Genomic DNA, 25,911 nt, shown 5'->3' with positions numbered 1-25,911 from the left:
CGAGTTGTGAGGAGGACGCTCCCCGAACCGCGGCGTCGGTTCCCGGGGCACATCTGTCGCGCCGTCTGGGGCAGGAGGGACCGCCGTGAACTTGACTGAGGCGCTTGAATCCATTCCCTACCGGACGGCGGGTGCGGGGGACACCCTCCTCCCCCCCCGCCCCCCAGGATATTGTAGCGCGACCCTGGTCGTTCAGTGTGAACTTTGTTCTTCTGGTTCTCGTGGTGGAAAGGGAAGGGCGGTCAGCCTGTGAAGCCGGGTTACTGGACCCTACCGCCCCGTTGTGTTTTCCCTGTTTGGGCTTTGCACAAGCCTGCAGTTGCAGTTTTCCATTTTCTTTGGACTATTTAAAATGTAATCTTGAATATCAGCTTTGCTTCATTGCACATGTATTTGAGGTCCCCGTTTGTTAGCATGCATGTTGTTCTTAAAGCCTGTGTAATTAGAAAATACTATCAGACACGCAGTTTTTGAAGCATTCAGCAGAACGAAGTTAATTTATCAACCAGTCTTACTGGGACATTTTGTAAATTTTAAAAATTGCGTGTCTTCTCCAGAGCCTGTTTCCTAGGCTGTGTTTTGCCAAAGTTTCTGGGCTTCGTCTTTGTTAAGGTTTTCTAAAGGAAAGGTGTTTTTCCTTTTTTAAAAAAGGAAAAAAAAGTTCTTGAAGATAAACTGCAGACGCTTTCAGGTTCTCTGATTTGAAATTTTAGAGCTGGAATTCACGCGTTTGTTTATGTATTAATCTAGGGGGAAATATTCCTGTGTGTACGGCTATATAGATTGTTGAGGCTCATCAGTCTCTTTGCTGCTGTGTTTTAAGAGTCATTTGTAGAATTGTCTTGATTTTCTTGCTTACTGCTAGCCCTTCCAGTTAGAGGGTTAGAAATTGGTTCATTTTCTCTCTCAACTTTCCAGCAGTTATCATGCCTTTTCTACATGAAAGTGAAAAGTCTTTAAAAGTCTTTTTCAGTGTTGCATAAGGTAGATGCAGCACTCTCCCCCTCTCATACGCGCTCTGAAAATTCAGGTTCACTCTGTTCATCAGATTTGGGAGTCCTTTACGGAGTCATTGAAGAACCTTGTGATCGTTTTGAACTACTTACCTAAGCTGCTCTTAATACCGTTGTAATGCTTGTGGGTTAAGCTACCTAACTGGCTTTTTTTTTTTAAGTGTTACACAGGTGAAGTTGAATAGCGCAGCTTTAACAGCTTTCAAGTTTTTGACCCAAATCTGATATTGGTTATCTTGCATTGAGTAATATTAAGTTTTCAGTTAACATGAGTAGCTTTTCAAGAAGTCTTGTGCCTTATTGGCCCACTGGGGGCAGTTGTGGATGTCCTAAATTCACCCAGGTGTCTTGTAAGAATCCCCAGTGCAGCAGTTTGCTCTCTGCCACCTACATTGCCAGGAGGACCCCTGAGTTTCTAAGAGTCTTGTCAGACCATTGTCTTGAGTGGGGACCCAGAAAAATACGTTCATCGTTACAGTGCTTAATCCAGTGGTATGCATATAATAGGTGCTAAATAAATGTTGAGTTTGATTTTTGTTAATGGAATGATGCAACTTTTTCAGCCACTGGAATTGGATTCCATAAAACCTCTGGTGCAGGATTTAAGGTTAGTTTTTCAAGAGGAGGAGCCAAATTATAAATAACACCACAGCCACAGAATTAATAGTCCCATGCTTGTTATTCATGAACTACAACATGTTGATACTACATCTCAGTTACAGATATTTGTAATTAGGCCTGTCAAGTGAGCCACCAGGGAAGCCCATATCAAGTGATGGTGGTGGTTTAGTTACTAAGTCGTGCCCTGTCAAGTGATAGGCAGAGGTAAATATCAGTATATTTTTAATTCACTATTTTTCTCTTTAAGGGAATGAATCTTCTGAAATTAAGATACTCAGTATGTTCTGGAAATTTAAAAACCCATGTTTAGAGAAGATAAGCTTTCAGCAGTTTAGCAAAGTCAAATTATTACACAATGAATTTAAATTCCCTTATATAAACATACCAAGATCCAATTTTAGCTCATTAAAAAATACTTCTTATTAAAATATAGTAAGTCAGCTTATTGAGTGAATTCCAGTCAGAAATTCACTGGGGAAGTTTTTGTATTTCTATACCATATAGTAAACACCAGTTTATCGGAATGCTTGGGAAATTGATAATCAATTGCATTTTCAGATAAATTAAGCAGTGCATCCCCTACACCTGTAGTGTATCCCACATGTGTTCTATGAAGCAATTTGTGGACCGTTAATAAGTATTAAATGAATAAAGTGTTTGTGGTCAAGTTAGTTTGGGAAATACTGGCTCAGGCTAAATTTGTCAGATTTCTTTAATACAGGATTTGTCAGAAAACTTAATTTCCTAAAACACATTGTGAACCTCCAAGCCGTGTTTAGAATGTGCAACACTTCCCAAACGCGCTTGATTATGGAGCCCATTTGTTGAGGTATATCTTAGGCAGGCCGCATGTTAAATCATGATTCCTAACATGAGATAACCAGTATTCAAAGTGCAAGAAATATACTGAACAGTACAACTCAATAAATATAATTTGCTTCTTAATGATTCCAAAGGTACTTCAGAATCTCGTAATACACGAGGCTGGCTCATCTTTATGAACTCATTTAAGTTACTAAAAAAACGCTGGCTGTTTATTCATTTCAGGAGTTATAGTCTCTGTGGTTACAGATAATGAATGCTGTGTTCAGTTTGAACACTTCCAGTTTTGTTTTGTTTTGAATCAGGGTGCACTTTAACTGTAACATTTAATATTTTCTTGTCAGTCTTCAGATTTACTCCATTTTCCTTTTCCTTGGCTAGGACTCTGAGTTGCCCTTGAAAGGTCTGAGTGTGGGGGTGGGAGTGTCCAAGGAGACCTTCTGGCCCCCCCCCCCCCTTTTTGGAGACTCACAGGGAACAGCTGAAGGTGGGTCCACCCTCTCCCACGTGTCCCTCCTCAGCCTGTGGAGGGGCGGCCCCTCTGTTTGGTTCACTGCTGTATCCACCCCCCCCCCAACACACAGTAGGCCTTCCACAGACATTGGTTGAATTGGAGAATTGTGTGAACTAGGCTGTTAGAAGTGGAAAATCCAGCCAGCCCTAGTAAAGGAGAAATAGAAACCAGTTTTAACTAGAGTGGAGGCTGTAGAATTTAGACTTGAGTTTTTGGAAGTGTCTGGTGTTCCTCTTTCAGCGCTTTTGTACCCAGGAAATAATCCATCTTTGCTCTGGTGAGCCCAGATTTCCCCGTGAAAACTTAAGGATTAGTGTGTCTGGGTGGGCAGTACACAGAGGTGACCGGTAACAGCGTGGCCAGCGCTGACCTCTAACCAGGGGTCACTGCCGTCAGCTTTCAGGCCGACTCTCCGTTTGTCCTTCTCTAGTATTTGCTGTGTCATTTTCTTTCCCTCTACCTAGTTTTCTCTTATTTTTCTCCACCTTCCCCTTCTTCCCAGTCTTTTCTCCCTCCTTTTCCCCGCCAGCCCACCATCCTCCATAAAACTGCTGATATGAATCACCCTAGGCCATCAAAATTTGCTGGTTTCTTAGTGTTTCCTAGCTCTGGAATAAAATTTGTTGCCTATTGCTAATATACAGAGTGGATTGATCCAACTCTTATATTTCCCTAAAAGGAAGTGAAGTTTTCTTTTTGTGTGACCTGAGTGACCACTCCCCCCACCCAAGTAGGGTCACTGACCCTTGAATTATAGATTATATAAATTACTGAAAGTTTCCCTGTAAAGTGTAGTTGAGAAAATGAGACCCAACTTTCTGTTCTGAAGTGACTAGAATTTTATCTTGAGCTCATGGGCTCTGAGTTCTCTGATCCTTGTGTTCTTATGCCTTTTGGTGTATAGAATCTCATTATCTGGCCAAGTCTAGCTATAAAGGTAACTGCTTTTTAAATTTTTTTGAATGCCTATTATATACATAAAATATTTTGTATTATACACTTTTTTTTTTTTTTTTTTTTTAGTGCTTAATGTCATTACCACCATGACTGTAAGTGTGGTTCTTAAGAGTGATGTTATGAAGGTCACAGCTCTGTCAGCTCAGACCTGCCCTCGGCCGGCCTTGACCTCCTCCTTGCTGAAGTGAGTGTTCGGTCCCTTCTGGCACAAACGTTTCCTGTCAAGTGTCTTGTGATGCTGGTGACCCCTTGGACTGCTTGCCTGTTTGGTTGGATTGGGTTCCTCCGTAGGGGATGGTTTGGGATGTGAGGCCATGGGGTGAGGCAGTCATCTCAGAATTACCTAAAATGCCTTAAAGGACAGAGTATTTTTAACAATTAAAAAGAAATCAGAGAACCGAGGGAGAAGTTGACTGGTACATGGGTAAGTCCTTGGGTGTGTCCACCGTTGGTGGCTCCCGCCTGGTTTCTCTGCACACAGGGGTGAGTGGTAGGAGGCCTCAGACTCGGAGGTTCTCGGAGTGCAAGCTCTTCGTCCGAGTTGCACCTGGCTTTCGTCGATGCCTCCTGTGTTGTGAGCACTTTGCTGGATGCCTTGCGCACCTTATCTCTCTTCAACCCTGTGAGGTGGCTGGTGTCCTTTCTCTTCTGCAGATAAGGTGCCAGAGGTTAGAAACTCACCCAGGGCCAGACAGTTAAGCAGGGATGCAAATCCATTGTTCCTGGCGCTTATCTTCTGGCTGGTTGCTCTGATAACCAACCACCTGTCCCAGTGTTATATCCACCATTCTCTGGCCTACCACTCAGCTATGAGCGTTGTGGGTCCACCTGGGCTTTTAGCAGGCATCCCGAATCTATTATTAAAATTTCAAGTCTTGATTTACTGGCAAGATTGGTTCCAGCCCTAGCTTAGGTTCCCACGTCTGCGGAAGTTGTAGCTGTATTCGGCCCTGTCCCAGGTAATGCCTCCAATGAGGCATTCCGTGAGGCCCTCTAATCTCCCCTCTTAACTCTCTATAGTGAACCAGCAGGCATCCCTCAGGGCTACTTTCTCCTCCTTTTCCTGCTCAGGCTGCAGGTAGCCTTCCTTAGCTAGGACCTCCATAGGAGCTAGCCTGGAGGGCAACCCTTCACCCCTTCTTCTGCCCCCAGTTCCACACATACACATCCTCCCTTGAGGCCTCGGTTGTACTTGCACTCTCCTCTGCTCTTGGGACCTCCCCTATATCTCTTGAGGGCTCAGATTTCTCTCCCAAGTCTGCTGCTTGATTATAGGCCTCTAGAGGGCAAGGGCTGTGTCCTGGTTTCAGTACAGTTCCCAAAGCGTTTGGCACACTGAGTAGGTGTTTGGATAAATACACCAGTCTCTAAGGCTGAAAAGGCTTTTATTTCTATTCCATGGGTCTATCTCACCTGTTTAAATTTAACAGAAATTATTGGAGTGTGTTATGCTTTAACAAAAAGCCAAAATACCCCGAAGCCAGTGATTAATCCGCAGGGTGATCAGTGAAGCTTTAGCCTCTCATTTTGGCCGTGTCAGGCTTGAGCAACGTGCCTGGGTCCTGTCCCTCTGCTCTGCTTTTGTTCTGCTCTATAAGATGAGTGCTGGAGTATCTTGTGAGAGAGCTGTTTTGACAAGTCTTGTGCTGCAGTTTCTTTGCTACAGGCCTCATCTGCACAGACGGGAAGGCAAGCTCAGCTTTCCCCACACTTTCTGGATGGCCTCAAAGAACACCAGGACTTCCCTGGTGGCTAAGACAGTAAAGAGTCTGCCTGTAATGCAGGAGAACTAGGTTCAGTCTCTGGGTCGGGAAGATCCCTAGAGAAGGGCATGGCAACCCACTCCAGTATTCTTGCCTGGAGAACCCCCTTGGACAGAGCGGGGATGGCCAGCTTTTATTCTGTGTGGGTTGAAAATTCACCTTTGATCTATTGAGACTGTGCTCATCGCCTGTCAGTGCGCATCTCCTTTTCATGTCCTGCTTGTCAGTGCAGCACTGCTTCAGCCTTGTCCTTTGCTCCTGGGACAAGCAAAGGGCCGGAGGCCCATGGGCAGTTTCCACACGGTCTTCACATGTTTGAGGTTTACAGCAGCTCCCAAGTGAGGTGTGTTGAATAGAAGTGGAGGAAACACAGGTGTTTGTTTTTAAAGCCAGCACCGTGAGGTACCAGCTGTGTGATATTTAGCAAGTTCTGACCTACGTTTTCTCAAGCATAAAATGAGACTAGAATACGTGGATTTTGGTGAAGATCATTTAAAATAGTCTGTGTGCATATGTTTTGTTAATTCCAAAGTACCAGTACATGTAAGGATTGATCTTTTTCTTTCAGTTACCTTTCTCAAGGACAAACTTTGCTTAAATATATTTGCTTATATTTTAATTTTTTTTTTTGACTGTGCCGCACAGCATGGGAGATCTTAGTTCCCTGACCAGGGATCGAACCCAAGCCGCCTACGTTGGCAGTGTGGACTAGACTGCCAGGGAAACCTTCTATCTGCTTGTTTTTTAAAGCAAATCTCTTCCTTTTAAAAATATATTATCTTTCCCCAAATATTAGTTTGAAAAATTTCAAACATGTAGCAAAGCTGAAAAAATTCTCACATGTGTACCCACCATGAAGATTCTGTAGGTAACACTTGCCTTTGTTTGCTTTCTCCTTTCTGTTTATCCACCCAGAAATCTGTTTTATTTTTGGAGCCATTTCCAAGTAAGTTGCACACATCAATATACTTAACTCCTAAACACTTCAGTATGCATATCACCTAGAGTTCAAAATGTGTCTTTTTTTTTTTGACAAATGTGTATGCCTGTGTAATGCAGAATTTCTGTCAGGATACAGAATATTACCATCACCCCAGAAAGTTCTGTGTGCTCCTTCTCCATTCCTAACCCTACCCATCAACAACCACAGTTCTTATATTTTTTTCCATTATAAATTATTTTTGCCTATTCTAGGCTTCAGAGAAATAGAATCTTGAATGTATTCTTTTGTCTAAGGCTTCAGCATAGTATTTTTGAGATTCGTCTATGTCACATGAGTCAGTAGGTGGCTCTTTCTTGCTGAGTCATATTCTGTTGTGTGACTAGATCACAGTTCACTTATTCTCTTGTCAATGGATGCTAGGCATTTCATTTTCGGCTATTAAGAGTACAGCTGCTATGAATATTTTGGTAAATTATTACGTGGGCATGTACTTTCATCTTTCTTGGGTTAATACCAAGAAGTGGAATTGCTGGGTCATAGGGTAGCTATTATCTATTATGTTTAGCTTTCTAAGAAACTGCTTGACCTTTCTTCAGAGTTCCAGTTTCACCTTCCCGCCAACAGTGTATAATGAAAGTTTGGTTGGTCTGCATCCTTGCCCCAGTTTGGTGTTGCTGCTAAGTCACTTCAGTCGTGTCTGACTCTGTGCGACCCCATAGACGGCAGCCCACCAGGCTCCCCTGTCCCTGGGATTCTCCAGGCAAGAACACTGGAGTGGGTTGCCATTTCCTTCTCCAATGCATGAAAGTGAAAAGTGAAGACGCTCAGTTGTGCCCAACTTTTAGCGACCCCGTGGACTGCAGCCTACCAGGCTCCTCCGTCCATGGGATTGTCCAGGCAAGAGTTCTGGAGTGGGTTGCCATTGCCTTCTCTGCCAGTTCAGTGTTATCAATCTTTTAATTTTAGCCATTCTGGTGGGTGTGTAGTGATATGTCCTTTTGGTTTTGATTTTCATTTCCCTGATGGCTAATCATTTTGAGAATGTTTTCATGTGTTAATTGTTTATATAACTTCCTTTTTGAAGTTTTCATTTTAATAGTTTATTAAAAGGAAATATAAATGTGTCATCGTGGTCTCTGGGTTCTGTTGTTCAGTCACTAAGTCACCTCCGACTCTTTGGCCACCTCATGGACTGTAGCCCGCCAGGCTCCTCTGTCCATACGGTTTCGCAGGCAAGAATAGTAGAATGGGTTGCCATTTCCTTCTCCAAGGGATCTTCCCATCCCAGGGATTGAACCCAATGCTTCTTGCATTGGCAGGCGGATTCTTTACCGTTGAGCCACCAGGGAAACCCAAATGAAAAACAATCTCCTGTTTGTGCTAAATAAGTTACGCAAAGCATTTACCATGAAGGAAAATTGATAAATTCAACTAGGTTAAAATAAAGAACTTCTCAACAAAAGAGAGTGAAAACGAAGGAAATCATAAACTGAAAGACGATATTTGCAGCACCTAATACCAATGCTCTTCACGACCCAGATAATCACGATGGTGTGATCACTCACACTCACCTAGAGCCAGACATGGAGTGTGAAGTCAAGTGGGCCTTAGGAAGCATCACTACAAATAAAACTAGTGGAGGTGATGGAATTCCAGTTGAGCTATTTCAAGTCCTGAAAGATGATGCTGTGAAAGTGCTGCACTCAGTATGCCAGCAAATTTGGAAAACTCAGCAGTGGCCACAGGACTGGAAAAGGTCAGTTTTCATTCCAATCCCAAAGAAAGACAATGTCAAAGAGTGCTCGAACTACCGCACAATTGCACTCATCTCAATCGCTAGTAAAGTAATGCTCAAAGTTCTCCAAGCCAGGCTTCAGCAATACGTGAACCGTGAACTTCCAGATGTTCAAGCTGGTTTTAGAAAAGGCAGACGAACCAGAGATCAAATTGCCAACATCCGCTGGATCATCGAAAAAGCAATAGAGTTCCAGAAAAACATTTATTTCTTCTTTATTGACTATGCCAAAGCCTTGGACTGTTTGGATCACAATAAAGTGGAAAATTCTGAAAGAGATGGGAATACCAGACCACCTGACCTGCCTCTTGAGAAACCTATATGCAGGTCAGGAAGCAACAGTTAGAACTGTTGCAGCAATATGGAACAACAGACTGGTTCCAAATAGGAATAGGAGTACGTCAAGGCTGTATATTGTCACCCTGCTTATTTAACTTACATGCAGAATACATCATGAGAAACGCTGGGCTGGAGGAAGCACAAGCTGGAATCAAAATTGTTTGGAGAATATCAATAACCTCAGATATGCGGATGACACCACCCTTATGGCAGAAAGTGAAGAAGAACTAAAGAGCCTCTTGATGAAGGTGAAAGAGGAGAGGGAAAAAGTTGGCTTAAAGCTCAACATTCAGAAAACTAAGATCATTGCATCTGGTCCCATCACTTCATGGGAAATAGATGGGAAAACAGTGGAAACAGTGTCAGACTTTATTTTTTTGGGCTCCAGAATCACTGCTGATAGTGACTGCAGCCATGAAATTAAAAGACGCTTACTCCTTGGAAGGAAGGTTATGGCCAACCTAGATAGCATATTTAAAAGCAGAGACATTACTTTGCCAACAAAAGTCCATCTAGTCAAGGCTATGGTTTTTCCAGTGGTCATGTATGGATGTGAGAGTTGGACGGTGAAGAAAGCTGAGCACCGCAGAATTGATGCTTTTGAACTGTGGTGTTGGAGAAGACTCTTGAGAGTCCCTTGGACTGCAAGGAGATCCAATCAATCCATCCTAAAGAAGATCAGTCCTGGGTGTTCATTGGAAGGACTGATGTTGAAGCTGAGACTCCAGTACTTTGGCCACTTGATGCAAAGAGGTGACTCATTTGAAAAGACCTGATGCTGGGAAAGATTGAGGGCAGGAAGAGAAGGGGACGACAGAGGATGAGATGGCTGGATGGCATCGCCGACTCAGTGGACATGGGTTTGGGTGGACTCCGGGAGTTGGTGATGGACAGAGAGGCCTGGTGTGCTGCGATCCACGGGGTCACAAAGAGTCGGACACGACTGAGCAACTGAACTGAATACCAATGAAGGATTAGTATTCAGAATATATCTAGAACTCCTACAGTAGGTAAGAAAATGTTTAATTGAAAAATAAGCAAAGACTTGGACAAGGAGCTCATTAAAGAGGAAACCAAATGGCCAATAAATGTGTGAAATGATGTCAGCCTCATTGGAGAAATGCGAATTAAAACCACAATAAAATAACAGTTTATACCCACCAAATGGCAAATGTTCAAAAGCCTGACAGTATTTTAACTTTTTATTTTGTGTTGAGGTATAGCTGATTAACAATGTTGTGACAGTTTCAAGTGAACAGTGAAGTGACCTAGCCATACATACACATGTATTCATTCTCCGCCAAATCTCCCTCCCATCCAGGCCACCACACAACCCTGAGCAGAGTTCCATGTGCTATACAATAGGTCCTTGTTGGCTGTCCATTTCAAACATAGCAGTGTGTGTGTGTCTGTCCCAAACTCCCCAACTATCCCTTTCCCCCTTGCCTCCCCCCACCCCCGCAACCATAAGTTTGTTCTCCAAGTCTGTGGGTCTTGTGCTGTTTTTTAAGTTTATTTGTATCATTTCTTTTTAGGTTACACACGTAAGGGATGTCATAGGATATTTCTCCTTCTCTGTCTGACTTATTTCACTCAGTATGATGGTCTCTAGATGCAATCCATATTGGTACAAATGGCATTATTCCATTCTTTTTAATGGCTGAGTAATACTCCATTGTATATATGTACCACATCTTGTTTATCCATCCCTCTGATGTTTAGGTTGCTTCCATGTCTTGTAAAAGCCTGACACTATTTTTGAGGAATTCTTCAACAGTGTAAGTAAAAGTGTAAATCAGTTCAGCTGCTTGGAAAACCATTGTCATTACCAAGGAGGGCTAAACATGTGACCCTGTGACCTAGCAGTTTCAACCCTAGAAATACATGTGTACATATGTGTGCTGAAATATGTATAAGAATGTTCATAGGAGCATTGCTTTTATTGATAATAGCAACCTTTTTGACAAAACTCAAGTATCCCTCGGCAACATAATGGATGAATAAGTTGTACTATGCAAAAGAATGCTTTTCAGCTTTGAAAATGAATGGCTTAACGTGGAACTCAAGGTTATGTGCCAGCCTGGATGGCAGTGGGGTTTGGGGGAGAATGGATACATGTATATGTGTGGCTGAGTCCCTTTGCTGTTCACCTGAAACCATCACAACATTGTTAATTGGCTACACCCTAATACAAAAGAAAAAGTTTAAAGTTCAGGGAAAACAAGCAAAAAAATGAATGGCTTATAGGTGTCAACATAGATCAGTCTTAAAACAATGTTGAAAGAAAACTTAGAGAATAATTTATAAAGTGTGACCCTTTTAAAGTTTAATAGCTAAGCAATATATTATGTAGGAATGTATGTGATATACACATGCATATAGATATGAAAACTATAAAGAAAAACCAAAGAAATAATTCCTATAAAATACAGTTAGGCAGAGAAAGTTTATTTTACAGACTGAAATGATTGGCAGGTTGATTTGATCTGGAGCCAGCCGGGAGGCCCTGCCCTCAGGACAGAAGTAGTCTTCTCTGGAAAGGTGGGGCCTCTGACCTGGAAGTGAGGTGGTGCCTGAGGGGTGGAGTGGGTGTTCAGGGAACAGGCGGGATCTTGGTCTGGACCCATCATTGGTGCGGAGGGCGGAAGGCGGGAAGGGCTTGGCCTGCGCTCAGAAGACCCGAGGACTTGGGTGGGTAGAGAGTTGGCCATTCCACAGACAGTGAGGAGTTGACCAGGGGCCGGAGGGGAGGCTTGAAAGCCAGGTTGAGGCGTTCGGAGCCCATCCTCCGAACCTCAGCATTTTCATTTTCAACACTAGTTGCGGGATGAACATATTTTATGAAGTTTTAGGAGGAAGATGCACTGAGTGGAGTGAGGAGAAGCTGGAGGTGGGCCTGACTCCGGGGGCTGCGGTGGGTCAGGTGCAAGGTGTGACCAGGTGGGACTGCACGGTGCCGTGGTTTGGGAGGGGAGGGAAGGCCGGCGGACGGGCTGGGGAGTGGAGTGGATTCGGGGAGTGAGGGGTGAGGTGGGGGTGACAGAACGGCGTCTACGGCTCAGGACTGATAACATGCCTCCGTTTGTACTGTGCTGTCCAGGTGACTGGGTGCTGTTTTTTTTAAAATTGAAATATAGTTGGTTTGCACTTTGTGTTGCTTTACACTGTATTAGTTTCTGGTGTACAGCAAAGTGAATAAGTTTATATATATCCTTTTTCATTGTAGTTTATTACAAGTTAGTGGATATAGTTCCCTGTACTATACAGTAGTAGGACCTTGTTGTTTATTTTATATATAGTAGTTTTGTATCTGCTAATCCCAAACTCCTGATTTATCCCTCCCCTTTTTCCCTTTTGGTAACAAGAAGTTTGTTCTCTTTGACTGTGAGTCTCAGAATTGTTTACACGGAAATCTTCATTAAAAAGGGAAAGATTTATTTGATCTGAAGAGAAATCAGATTATACTGAGTGCAGTTTTTATCCATTCTCTCATTTGATGTTCTCCAAACTCCTGTGAAGTAGAAAGGACAGTTAATTTTCCCTGTTGAAGACCTAAAAGAAGCAGAACTTGAGAGAGATCAAATGACTTGCCCAAGTTTGTGGTAACTTCTTTCAGCAACAGGTTCACTATAATAGCATAGGGTAGAAGCCAGAGGAAAGAGAGGTTGGGGAGTTTTTTAGAAAAGCCTTTCTTGTCTCTTGATTCTGGATTTATTTCATAAAAGTAAGTTTTTACATATATATTATCATATGTAAAATAGATAGCTAATAGGAAGTTGCTATATAACACAGGGAGCTCAACCCAGTGCTCTGTGACAGCATGGAGGGGTGGGAGGGAGGTTCAAGAGGGAGGGAATGTGTGTATACTTAACGGCTGATTGACATGGCTGTACGGCAGAAACCAACACAATATTGTAAAGCAATTGCCCTCCAATTAAAAATGAAATAGAAAACAAAAAACCCCACAAACCAAAACAAAAAAAGTAAGCTTTTATTACTTTTTCTCATTACAAAAGTAATACTCTTTTTAGAAAACTTGATACAGGACAGGATCACTTAAATTGCATAATCAGGAGATAGCTACACGTGAAATGCTGGTGTATGTTTCCTTGCATTCATGTAGATTACTTTAAATAACTAATTAAAAAATATTTCTTAAAATAGTTTTATCCTTTCTTTGTTCTTTCTTTATTCTTTATTAGTTCTAGGAGAAACATTTATCTGTTATTCTTTGAATTGTCACTCTTCCATTTCCTCACTTCCCTTCCGCAGCTTGCTCCAAACGATGGGAGTTAGGCACATCTTTGTGCTGTATTTCTTTACTACTTGTACTTTCCCATCTCTGTGCTCTCATCTGTAAAAGCTTTTGAACTCTCTTAGCTCACTGATTCATCCCTCAGGGTCTACTCAGCTATCTAGCCCATTGAGTTTTTAAATGGAGCAGTTTCTGGGTTCAAGATTTATGGTGTGTGCTTTTTATAACTGCTAATTCATGGTTTTCTTTCTTTTTTGGTTAGAGCATACTCTGTTATCTTTTTGAGTATATTAATTACATATGCTTTAAAGTCCTATTCTGAATGCTGTTTATTTAAAACATTTTTTGAGGTATAAATTCAGTTAGCAAAGTATATAGAATCTTAAACAGTATAGCTTCATTGAATTGTACCCATATATGCTACATGTAATGACCACCCAGACCAGGAGAGAATATTCCAGCACTCCGGAGGACTGCCTTGTGGCTGTTGACTATTTTTTAGTATTTCTAACATTTCATTAGACAATATCTTAAAATTCTTGAAGGAATTTTGCAGTGAACACTTGTATACCCCAAACTCCTGTATTTTATGGTAGCATTTTACTCTACTTGCATATCATGTATGTTCTTTACTTTATCATATATGCTCAGCCATCTGTTTCCATGAATTCTACCTTTGGGGATTCAACCAATGAGGGTGTGAGAGGGGGTGATGGGGAAATACAGAAAGTTCCAAAAAGCAAAACTTGAATTTGCCTTGTGCTAACAATTTACATAGCCTTTACATTGTGTTTCCAGCAATTTAGGTAACACTTACATAGTATTAGGTAGTGTAAGTAATCTAGAAACCATTCAAAGTACAAGTATACAGAAGGATGTACTTAGGTTATGTGTAACTTCTGTGCCTTTCATATAAGGGACTTTTGCATCTGTGGATTTGGTATCTGAGGGAGTCTTGAAAGCAGTGCCCTGCAGAAACCAAGAGACAACTGTGTGTCAGTCTCTCTGTCATCTCTATCTCCTTTTCCTTTGATGCATTTTAAAGTAATTGCAGAGATCTGTACTTTGCCTAAAATATTGCAGCATGTATATAATTAATTAGAGTCCAGTATTTAGATTTTTCTTTTGAGATAAAATTTATATGCAGTCAAATGCATAAACATTTATTGTGCATTTGCCAAGTTTTGACCAATGCATACATGTATCTGTGTAATTCAAACCTCTGTCAAGGTTAGAATATTGTCTTTCCAAAAAGTTCACTCTTGCTCCTTCCCAGGCTCTTTTCCTGCCATCCCTGCAACCACCTTTTCATTTTTTTTCCCACCATAGGTGAGCTTTGTCTGTTTCAGAATTTCACAGTAAGTGGAATTATGTAGTATACACTCTTTTATATAATACTTCTTTCACTTAGCATTATGTTTTTGAGATTCATGTGTTTCATGTATGAGTGATTCATAGTACTGTGACTATTAACTTTTTTGTTTCTGTTTTCTTGGTTATGCTGGGTCTTCGTTGCTGCGCCTGTGCAGGGAGCCAGGGCTACTCTTGGCCGTGGTGTGTGGGCTTCTCATTGAGGAGGCTTCTCTTGTTGCGAGCACAGGCTCTAGGTGCGTGGGCTCAGTATTTGTGGCACACAGGCATTGTTGCCCTAAGGCATGTGGAATCTTTCTGGATCAGGGATGGAACCCATGTCCCCTGCATTGGCAGGCGGATTCTTATCTATTACACACCAGGGAAGTCCCATGACTGTTAAGTTTTAAAGGCTCACGATCCACATTGTTAAATTGCCCTCTAGAAAGATGTGATCAAATTTTAATATCACAGGAGCATATGATCTTTTTATGTGAATGATTATTTTTATTCCCAGTTAATTTATACTCTCACCTTTATCATAGCTTTGCACTGTTTTTGATTATCTATCCTTACTTGCCCTGTTACAGCACTGACTTCATTTTTATAGCTTTATATGTTTTAATAGTATCTGATAAGGTTAATCCTTTTTCTCATTATGCCCTATTAAAGAAAACTTCCTTAACCCATTCTTCTCTATCCTTCCATGTCAATTTTAGAATGATTTTGTTCTACTCTCAAATTTGGGGGAGATTTTGTTTGTATTGCAGTTAGTGAGTGCAAGTCACTCAGTCGTGTCTGATTCTTTGCGACACCATGGATTGTAGCTCACCAGGTTCCTCTGTCGATGGAGTTTTCCAGGCAAGAATACTGGAATTTTTTGCCATTCCCTTCTCCAGGGGATCTTCCTAACACAGGGATTGAACCCAGGTCTCCTGCATTGTAGGCAGACTCTTTTACCATCTGAGCCAATGGGGAAGCCTGTCTTGGAGTTAAATCCACTATAATTTGGGAAGAATTGGTAGCTTTATAGGATTCTTCTGTCATAAGTATGTATTTATTATCCATTTATCTTTAAGTATTTTCATATGGGTCTCATTCTTTTTTATTAATAGGAAAATTCTGTTGTAGCCAGAATTTCATTAAATCTTCTGTTTCAATTAGATGAAATATATTGATGTTATCTAATTTAGTAAACAATCATGTAGTTTCTCAGTTGATTGTCTTTTTTTGTTGTTGTGAAATATATGAATTTTAAGTGTATAGTGTCTTGGGTTTTTGAGGTAAATGTTCACGTTATTAGCTGACTGATGGTTTTGGGTTTTCCTTTCCGAAAGTAATACTTCATCTCTTGTTTTCTTATTGGCTTGGAGTTTCAGAACTTTGTTAAATAATAATGGTGTTAATGTGCATCTTTGATTTATCCTGATGCTAATAGCAACATGTCTCGTTCTTTACCCTGAGGTGTAATATTGGCTTTTGGTTTTAAGACAATATGCTTCAAGATATCTGTACATAATATATTAATAACTCCTTGCATTCTTTTTTCCTATGCATGCATAGGAAATTTTAAATTAAAAAAATTGTTTTTTGCTATTTTTTTTAAAATTGAAGTATAGTTGATCTAATCTTCCCTGGTGGCTCAGACAGTAAAGAATCCACCTGCAATGCAGGAGACTGGGTTTGATCCCTGGGTCAGGAAGCTCCCTTGGAGTAGGGAATGGCAACCCACTCCAGTGTTCTTGCCTGGAGAATTCCATGGACAGAAGAGCCTGGTGGTCTACAGTACAGTCCATGGGGTTGCAAAGAGTCAGACACAACTGAGCAACTAACACACACACACAGACAAACACACAGTTGATTTACAGAGTTTCAGGTGTACACCAAAGTGATTCAGTTATATATATGTATACATATATACATGCGTATATATTTATGTGTATATATATGTATACATATATAGCCTTTTCCAAATAGTTTTCCATAATAGGGTATTATGGGATATTGCATATAGTTCCCTATGCTATACAGTAGGTCCTCATTGTTTATAATTTTATATATAGTAGTGTGTATCCATTGAATCAAAATTTTTAAATGTTAATTTTAAGCAGGTACTTTGTACAGTTTTATATCCTGACTTTTAAATTTAAAGTTGATCCTTGGTTATCTTTTTTTTTTAAAGATCCGTGGTGTCTGCAGGAGATTGATCCCAGGACCCCAGTGGGTGCCAAACTCCGTGGACGCTCTAGCCCCTTGTATACAGTGGTGCAGTGCAGTGGGCCCTGTGTATCTGGGGGTTCTCCATCTGTGGATACAGAGAGCTAACTGTATTTTCCCATGTCATTAAAATTTATTCAAAACATAATTTACATGACAGTACTATGTTGCCATGTCCATCTTAAGTTTTTGTGCATATCTGTGATCATTTTATTAGGGTTTATTTTTAGATGGAGAATCTATTATTTTTGAGTCTTGATTTAAAAACAATTCTGGTACAGCAAGTTTTAAGACATTTTGGGCAGTCTATAATGAAAAAGCATTATGTTTTTTGTAAAATTTTTATTTATGAACTTGGCCAGATAAATTACATTTACGTATGGTTTTAGAAAAGGCAGAGGAACCAGAGATCAAATTGCCAATATCCGCTGGATCTTCGAAAAAGCAAGAGAGTTCCAGAAAAACATCTATTTCTGCTTTATTGACTATGCCAAAGCCTTTGACTGTGTGGATCACAATAAACTGTGGAAAATTCTGAAAGAGATGGGAATACCAGACCATCTGATCTGTCTCTTGAGAAACCTGTATGCAGGTCAGGAAGCAACAGTTAGAACTGGACATGGAACAACAGACTGGTTCCAAAGAGAAAAAGGAGTATGTCAAGGCTGTATATTGTCACCCTGCTTATTTAACTTCTATGCAGAGTACATCATGAGAAACGCTGGGCTGGAAGAAACACAAGCTGGAATCAAGATTGCCATGAGAAATATCAATAACCTCAGATATGCGGATGACACCACCCTTATGGCAGAAAGTGAAGAAGAACTAAAGAGCCTCTTGATGAAGGTGAAAGAGGAGAGTGAAAAAGTTGGCTTAAAGCTCAACATTCAGAAAACTAAGATCATGGCATCTGATCCCATCACTTCATGGGAAATAGATGGGGAAACAGTGGGAACAGTGTCAGACTTTATTTTTTTGGGCTCCAGAATCACTGCTGATGGTGATTACAGCCATGAAATTAAAAGACGCTTACTCCTTGGAAGGAAGGTTATGACCAACCTAGACAGCATATTAAAAAGCAGAGACATTACTTTGCCAACAAAGGTCCATCTAGTCAAGGCTATGGTTTTTCCAGTGGTCATGTATGGATGTGAGAGTTGGACGGTGAAGAAAGCTGAGCGCCGCAGAATTGATGCTTTTGAAGTGTGGTGTTGGAGAAGACTCTTGAGAGTCCCTTGGACTGCAAGGAGATCCAATCAATCCATCCTAAAAGAGATCAATCCTGGGTGTTCATTGGAAAGTCTGATGTTGAAGCTGAAACTCCAATGCTTTGGGCACCTCATGAGAAGGGTTGACTCATTGGAAAAGACCCTGATGCTGGGTAGGATTGGGGGAGGGAGGAGAAGGGGACGACAGAGGATGAGATGGTTGGATGACATCACCGACTCGATGGACATGGGTTTGGGTAGACTCCGGGAGTTGGTGATGGACAGAGAGGCCTGGCGTGCTGCAATTCATGGGGTCGCAAAGAGTCGGACACGACTGAGCGACTGAACTGAACTGATCAAAATCTTTCTTTCTGTTAGAATTTTATTATTTTGTGAGATGTTTAACTTTACCCTTCCCAAGTTTCCATTTTATGGAGGAGGAAGTGGCATAGTGTACTCTTGTCTAGCGGTTTTATTGTATCAGAAGCAAAAAAGAAATCAAACACTTGGAATTTCTGATATCATTTGGGTGTCAGAATTTGGATATTGTTAGTGGAGTTGCTTGATTATTGCGAAATGGTTCTGTTTTCATTTTAATGTCATGTACAGATATCTGTCTCTCTCTTTTTTGATTTTTAAATCGAAGGATAATTGCTTTACAGATACCTGTGTCTTTATTCTCAGTTTGTAACTCATACATTTGGACTTGGAGTTGGCATGCAGGGAACCTACAGTATTTATGTAGTCATTCACTACATACTTGACCAGCTTTCTTTACTGCCCTGACATTTGTGGATAAAAACAGGAGGTTTTGTTTCTTTTTCTTCCCGAAGCACTGAAGTCATGTCTGTTTGTTATTCTAGCTTTAAGAAATAGTCTTTAAAAGCCAGAGATTCCAAGTGAGGTGAGCTGCAGTGAAGCCTTGCCTGGGATGAAGGTGTGCATGAGGTTTGGTCAGCCTGGCAGTGAGTCGAGCAGTGTTATCAGAGGCTCAGAACACTCTTATGGGGACAGCTGGTAGGTGATAGTATGAGCCAACATACTCAGTTTTAATACTCAAAAAAATCAGTCAGTACTTCTATGAGACTCTGATCTCTACAGTGAGATTAGTTTTCAGAGGCTGATTTGGAAGTGTTTTAGAGGTCTTCTGATCTCACTTTTCCCCAGTGTAGGAATTCCTGCCTCAACTTTCCATCTCCATGGAGAACTCTGGTTTGGTGAGTTGGCATGATAGTCCCTGATTCTTCATTGGACCACAAGGTATTGAATCATAACAAAGTCTGCCTTCCTTCATTCAGGCCACATTTACGTAGAGCTCCCTGTGCGCCAGGGTCTGCAGTAGGCATTTGCAGGTAATGCGAGACGAGTGCTTGTAGCCCCCCACTTTAGGGTACACATGTCAGGGAGCGGGCTTGCCTCTGTTTGTCTTCCCAACCCTTGATTCTCCAATGCTTGTCCAGAAATCTGAACATACCCCTTGCAGTCAAAGAGGAGAGGGAACTGGCATCAGACTTGGGTTTGCATTCTGGTGTTGGTACTCAGCTGGGATAAGCCGTGTCACTTGTCCGTGAGCCACAGTTCCTCATATATGAAACAAGTGTTGGAGAGAAGACATGGAAAGATACTTGTCAGGCACCATAAATGTGACAGACTTTTCTGATGTCTGTTTGCTTATGGATCAGAGTTGCATTTTCTCACCAGTGGGTAGGAGAGTAGGAAGCTCAGTTATAGTCATTTCGGTGCTGCTGAATATACAGATAATGGAAAAATAAACAGAGATGCCCTGGTTTGCTGGCCTGTAAAACCAAAAAACAGTTTTCAGTGCCAAAACCTGTGTGTGTTTTGAGAGGCCAAGGATATTTATGCCTCAGATCCCAAATGAATCTCCCGGGTAATCACACAATTTTGGTTTGGGGTCACTTGTTTATATGGCTAGCTTTGCTACAGTGTAAAGCTTGCTTAGCTGTGCTCAGTTTCTGCTGGAGTAGAATCATGTAGGCTGGCTAGAGGGCTTTGACCTTACTCTTCTAGTGGGCAGGCACTGGCCAGTTGCAGCAGCACTCCTGACACCTGGCTAGGCTCTAGAAAGCCCTGTAGGCATGACACTCTCGTTGGGCCCCTGTTCTTCCCCACCAGGTTGCTTTGGAGTCGGGGGTTTTTGATGGGTGTCCTGAGGGCTTTCGGGGGTTTTTGATGGGTGTCCTGAGGGCTTTGCCCCCTCCCAGTGTTCTTAGCCTTCTCCACTTCTCCAAGTTTCCAGAGAAGCAGGCCCCACGTGCAGACGTCTGGAGGCCTGCTGCCCTGCAGGCAGAAGTTCAGAGGAGGTGCAGAGGGGTCGTGCCATTCCCTGCCTCAGACCCTCTGTGGCTGCCCACTCCTTTCCATGACCTCAACACCCAGGCACGTGTGCCTTCCACCCCCTCCTCTAGCTTCACCCCATGCCTTTACAGACCGAACCCTTCAAGCCCTTCCTTATATTTCCAGGGAGTTAATAAACTGTGCAGTTTCCAGAAAAGCACTCTGCTGAGAATTTCTCCCCAACTTAATCAGCAGAGAGAGCAAAAATAACTTTGAAGGCAGAGCTTTATGAAGGAAGTAGGTGATTGTCGTAGGAAGCATCTTTTGTCTGGAACAAGTACCCTCAAATTTTTGTGTTTGTGAAATTCCCTTGTGGGGAGGGGAAGATAAGCCTAAGATGGGATGAAGGGTTCAAACTGTCAAGACCACACACGCTCAGAAGATGGATGAGGTCCCTGTGGGCAGGTCTGGGGCTGCGTTTGTGTCCCTGCCGCAACCCCCCCCCCCCGCCCCGCTGTCTCACTGTGGCTCCTGGGGGCCCAGGGAGTTGAAGCAGGTCGGAGAGAACAGATACCCTAGGGGACAGCGGGGCATGCTAGTGTCTGATACAGTGCATCCTTGCTCACCTACCGGAGGGTCTGAGGTGGTTGCCATCTAGTGGGCACCTGAAGTTGTCCCTTCATTACAGATGAAAAGAGCGTCAGGATTTGATGGTGTGCTGTGACGGTCAGGTTGTGTGGGACCAGACATGTTTTCTTCTATGGTCAGTGTGGTGCCTGTTTTCACCTGGCTTGATCCACCTTGACTTGCTAAAAATGGGGGTCACTAACCCAGACATCAACTAAGGTTGATAAAATGTAACAATAAAGCACATATTGACTGTTTACTACATACCAGGTATTGTTCAAAGTACTTTATGTGTATTAACTAATTTAATCCTCAAGAAAACCCAGTGGGCTTGGTATTATGCTGAAGGCTCCCCTGTAGGAATAAGAAAACGGAGGCAAGTGGGAGGTTTAAAGCACTTTCCCCAAGGTTTCCTGGTTGGGAGCTGGCAGCACTCAGATTAAATACCAGTGCCCTGGTTTCTGAGTCCACACTTGACATTGCTGTACTTCTGTGCTTTTCATTTTACTGTAGGATATCTGTGAGATGTTGTGAAATTTTTTGCCTTTTGAGGCAGTTTTCCTGATTGTATTAGTCAGGTTGTTTTGATTGCAAATGACATCAACCTGATCTAAACTAGCTGAGGCCACAAGCGAAACGTGTGGGCCCTGAGAGCCTGGCTGACGTGACCAGGCCATGAGGACAGGGCCGCACCAGCCTCTGAACCAGATGAAACCAGGACTCTTCTCCGTCGTTCCCTCTCATGTGGTGCCATTTTCATTTTCTTGGGCTGCTTGTTTTTTTTCTTTTTAACGTTTTATTTTGTATTGCGGGATGGCCGATTAACAATGTTGTGATAGTTTCAGGTGAACAGCGAAGGGAGTGAGCCATACACATATGTGTATCCATTGTCCCCCAAACTCCCCTCCCATCCAGGCTGCCACATAACACTGAGCAGAGTTCCCTGTGCTGTACAGTAGGTCCTTGTTGGTTATCCATTTTAAATATAGCAGTCTGCACATGTCCATCCCAAACTCCCTAACTAGCCCTTTCCCCTGTCCTTCCCTCCTGGAAACAGTTAGTTTGTTCTCTAAGCCTGTGAGTCTCTTTCTGTTTTGTAAGTAAGTTCATTGTATCATATCTTTTTTAATTCCACATATAAGAGATGTCATACTATATTTCTCCTTCTCTGACTTACTTCATTCAGTATGACACTCTCTAGGTCCATCCATGTTGTTGCAAATGGCTTTATTTCATTCTTTTTAATAGCTGAGTAATAGTCCATTTATAGATGTACCATATCTTCTTTATCCCTCCTTCCGTAGATATACATTTAGGTTGCTTCCATGTCTTGGCTCTTGTAAATAGTGCTGCAGTGAACACTGGGGTGCATGCATCCTTTCAGATCATGTTTTTCTCCAGATATATGTCTTGGGCTGCTTTTTTCTGCTTAGCAAGAGGCAGTGCCCACCGTTAGCTCCTGGCTTTAAATTTCACAGCTTCGTCAGTGAAGTGGGACTGAGTCTCTTCCAGTAGAGACTAGACTCTCTACTTAAGAGTCCATAGGAAGAACCAAGACGAGCCTAGCTTGGGACACCTGCCTGCCCAGTGGCCAGCAGTGGCTTCTCTGATGAGCAGAGGCTTTCACCGAAGTAGAAAGTTGGATGGGAGCAGCTCTCACAGGAGGAGAGGGGTGTTGGTCAGACAGTAGCCGCCCCTGCACTGGGGTCCAGCCCAAATCCCCAAATGCTTTTCAGCTTGAGAATTAATCCCACTTTTATGTGTAATGAGAGTTATTGTTCCTAGTTGTGACTCAGAGGCAGTTTGCATTCTCACTTACCAGAGAAACTTTCCAGTAATTCTGTTCGGTAGGAGAAAAATGGATGACTTGTGGGGAAATTTCCGCTAGTTTTGACATAGAAAGGGCTTCCCAGTTGACCTGCTTCCTTACTTGTGCATTCTGCCTCAAAGTGATGCTGTGTTGCTCATCACTTCTCTCTTTACCCGGTGCTTTCATATCTGTCACTTGCCTTATGTTCTCTTTTTGCATTCTTGTGGCAAGATCATGGCATCCTGTGTTTTTGTGTTTGTTTTGTCAGTTAAGTGTATCTTGGGCGAGTCATTCAAACTTGCAGACCTTAATTTCTTCACCTATTAGGATAGGCTGAATGTTGTAACAAACCCCCAAATAAACAAAAGTCTTAACCTCGAAAGAAGTTGCTCAGTCACGTAAAATTTAAAATTGTTGTTGTTCAGTCACTAAGTCATGTCCAATTCTGTAACCCCATGGACTACAGTCCACCAGGCTCCTTTGTCCATGGGATTTTCCAAGCAAGAACACTGGAGTGGGTTGCCATTTCCTTCTCCAGGGTATCTTTCCAACCCAGGGATCAAACCTGTGTCTCCTGCACTGCAAGTGGATTCTTTACCACCGAGCACCAGGGAAGCCCAAAGTTTAAAATAGGTGTTCCCAATCAGTGGAGAACTCTTCTCTAAGTGGCAACTTGGAGACCAAGGCTCATTCCATCTTGTGGCTCTGCCATCTTCAACACATGGCTCCCTGAGATCACCTTGCCTGTCTGCAGACAGCTTGTAGAAGGGGAAAGAGCATGAAAGATTGTGGGTGAGAGGTTTTGAGGGACCAGACCTGGAAATAGTTCATGTCTGTCTGTTCTGTTGCCACACCTCCCTGCCCTGGAGGCTGGGGAATATGATCTGTCTACGCCTGTTTGTGCCCAGCAAGGAGAGGAACTGGCTTTCAACAGCCAGCCAGTCTCCACCACACCTCTTTGGAAACATTTGTAATTCTTCCCCTTTCCCTTCTCTTGTGCAGAGCAGTAGTAAAGTTTGGGTGGGATTGAGTCCACCCCCAGCTCTGGGGGAGTCCCTAATGTCCTTCTTGCCACAGTCATTTGTTCAGTAGTGGACGCATCACCCAGGCTGAAGTCAGGCAGGACGTGGATCCTCTGGTCCCAGTCACTAGTTCAGAGGCAGCCACGTGACATAAACTGTCTCAGTCAGACTGCAGAGGCTGGAGAATGGATGTGCCCACCTCCACCTCCCAGTGAGGACCCTGCCAGCTCGTGCAGGAACAGGCTTGGGGAATTGCAGTCACAGAGCCAGAGCCTTATGGAACTGATCCTGAGGCTCGGAAGATCTCACCCTGCCCTTCGCATTTGCATGAGTCCATAAATCCACTTTATCACAAAGTATTTGAGGTTAATTTTCTTTACCTGCAGCCAGCCGCGTCCTGACTGATAGGACTTATGAAAGATCTTATGAAAGGGAGGGGGAACAGGGAGAGAAAAAGGATCGAGTCTGGACCTCTAAGTTCTGCTTTGTTTCATTGCTACCATATCTGTGATGTTTCCCCGAATACTTGAACACCCAAGCAGAACCTCAATGGACGTTATCCTAGTTTGACTTCTCAGTTACCTGGAATTACAGCTGAAATAAGTATTTTTTAACATTCTTCTTCTTCTTTTTTTTAACCCTTTAGACAATGATTTCTCTCTGAATTGAAAGATAGTTTCATTGAAGAGTAAATTCAGATTTTTTATTTGTCTTCTACCAAAGTGAACAGAACATAGTTCATATGCTTTCTTTTCCCGTGTTTTATTTAGCAACTTCTCTAAAGTTTTCTTTTTCATCAGGAAAATATTACAGAATAAATATATTGTACACATTGCAGGATACATTTGGTTTATATAGCTGAGTATTATCTCTATAGTATATATAGGCCTTCTTTATTTCTTGAGTTGAAGTGTTTAAGCCTTTTTGAAATTTGAACAATTTGTCAAATTTGTTGATTTTATGGTAGCTCTATCTTGAAAAAAAAATTGCCACGTGGTGTTCTTTAAAGAACAATTTGGGAGAATTATGTAGTACTCACTAAGGCAATTGAAAATAATCTGGTATTTAGGAATTGTTCAAGAAGCTAATTTGCCCAGCCAGAAGCCATCAGCTCAGCCCACAGACATCTCCTGCCACTGTTGTGTCAAAATGTGAACCATGAAGGTCCCTCCTGACTCACTCAGTCTGGAGAACAGCAGAGGGCTGACAGCCCCATCATTAGAGCTGCCCTCCTGTGCTTATTTCAAAAGAGATTTGAGGTAAAGAACACTTACTGTAGGCTTAAAAAGCAAACAGATAGGGCTGGGCCGAGGGAGCACAGGGGTAGGCAGGTCAGTTGAGTCGGGAGTCAGATCGTGTGTGGCAGTGCCTGCCAGGAGCTCTTGGACGGTTACCAGGGCGTTGGGTCACACGTCTGGCACGGAGCTTCTGCAGCCTCAACAAATGGGAAAACAGCCCCAGAGTTCCTGAGAAGTCACAGGAGCTCGTGACTCAGGAGAACGTGGTTTTTGAGCTGAAGCTGGAAGAACCCCCCATCCTGGGCCTTTTCTTAGGGTCAAGGCTCTCAACAATGTTCGCGTAATAAATACAGTGGAGAGGACCCCTCAGTGCAAGCTGAGGGCATCGTGCTCCACATGGGCTCCAGGTCAGACCAGAGTCTGTGGGTCCAGGCCCCCTGCTAAGTGGATTCAGCATTAAAATTCATTCTCTGTGAGAACGATATTATCACTTTTTTTTTAACAGAAGAAATTTATTTTTAAATGAAACAAAGAAGGATATTTTTATTGATAAAAGGTACATCACTTTCTAATCTTGGCCAATTTTATTTACATTTCTTTGATTATATGGCTTTTTCCAGATATTTATAATTTCTATCTTGTATATTGTCTGTTACTTTCGCCATTTCCTATTGGAGAACCTGGAAGGAGCTCTTTTCTAATTTGCATGAAATTTCTTAAAAGTTAAGAATCTCATTGGTCCATTTGTTTTTTATGGTTAATAACTTTTTTTTTTAGTTTGCCTTTGAAATTTGCTTATGGGAAACGTTTCTAGGATTGCCTACTGGAATGAGATAAGCGATCGTGCTGGGGTGGGGAGGATGGGGTTAGGGCAGCTGGCCTGAGAAGGGGGAATGTAGGGAGCTGCCTCTCCGAGGAGGGGAGAAGGAGTGTGCAGGGATGTACAGAAAGCGCCGTGGGCAGCACGTGGCCCCCAGCCATCCCTTGATACCGTGCTGCAAGGTCACGTGACTCTAGCAGTGCTCGGCCAGTCGTGTGTGTGTGGGCCTGAGCTGGGCATTTGGGCTCATCTGGAATTAGAATTTGGCATTTCTCAGAATGTCCACTAGCTATTGACAA

General features: G+C 42.5%; 1 protein-coding gene across 8 annotated transcripts in view; it reads left to right on the top strand.

The window, feature by feature from the left end:
• The window catches only part of PDE8A (phosphodiesterase 8A), a 153,474-nt gene that overhangs the window by 2,053 nt on the left and 125,510 nt on the right, over positions 1-25,911 (top strand). The window contains exon 2 of one of the 8 annotated variants that reach the window (XM_081546916.1): positions 3,994-4,111. The exons of 6 other annotated variants lie outside the window; for them this stretch is intronic. The gene's annotated coding sequence lies outside the window, so the exon portion shown is untranslated. Of the gene's footprint in view, positions 1-3,993; positions 4,112-25,021; positions 25,349-25,911 lie in introns of those variants that run through there. One more of the 8 variants, XM_081546915.1, reaches the window with a different exon arrangement.

Source organism: Giraffa tippelskirchi, chromosome 12 (genome assembly GCF_054371585.1).
Source record: "Giraffa tippelskirchi isolate mGirTip1 chromosome 12, T2T-mGirTip1v1.2.pri, whole genome shotgun sequence".
Taxonomy (NCBI): domain Eukaryota; kingdom Metazoa; phylum Chordata; class Mammalia; order Artiodactyla; family Giraffidae; genus Giraffa; species Giraffa tippelskirchi.
The sequence above is the reverse complement of the archived record's forward strand: the minus strand, read 5'-3'. Positions and strand labels throughout refer to the sequence as shown.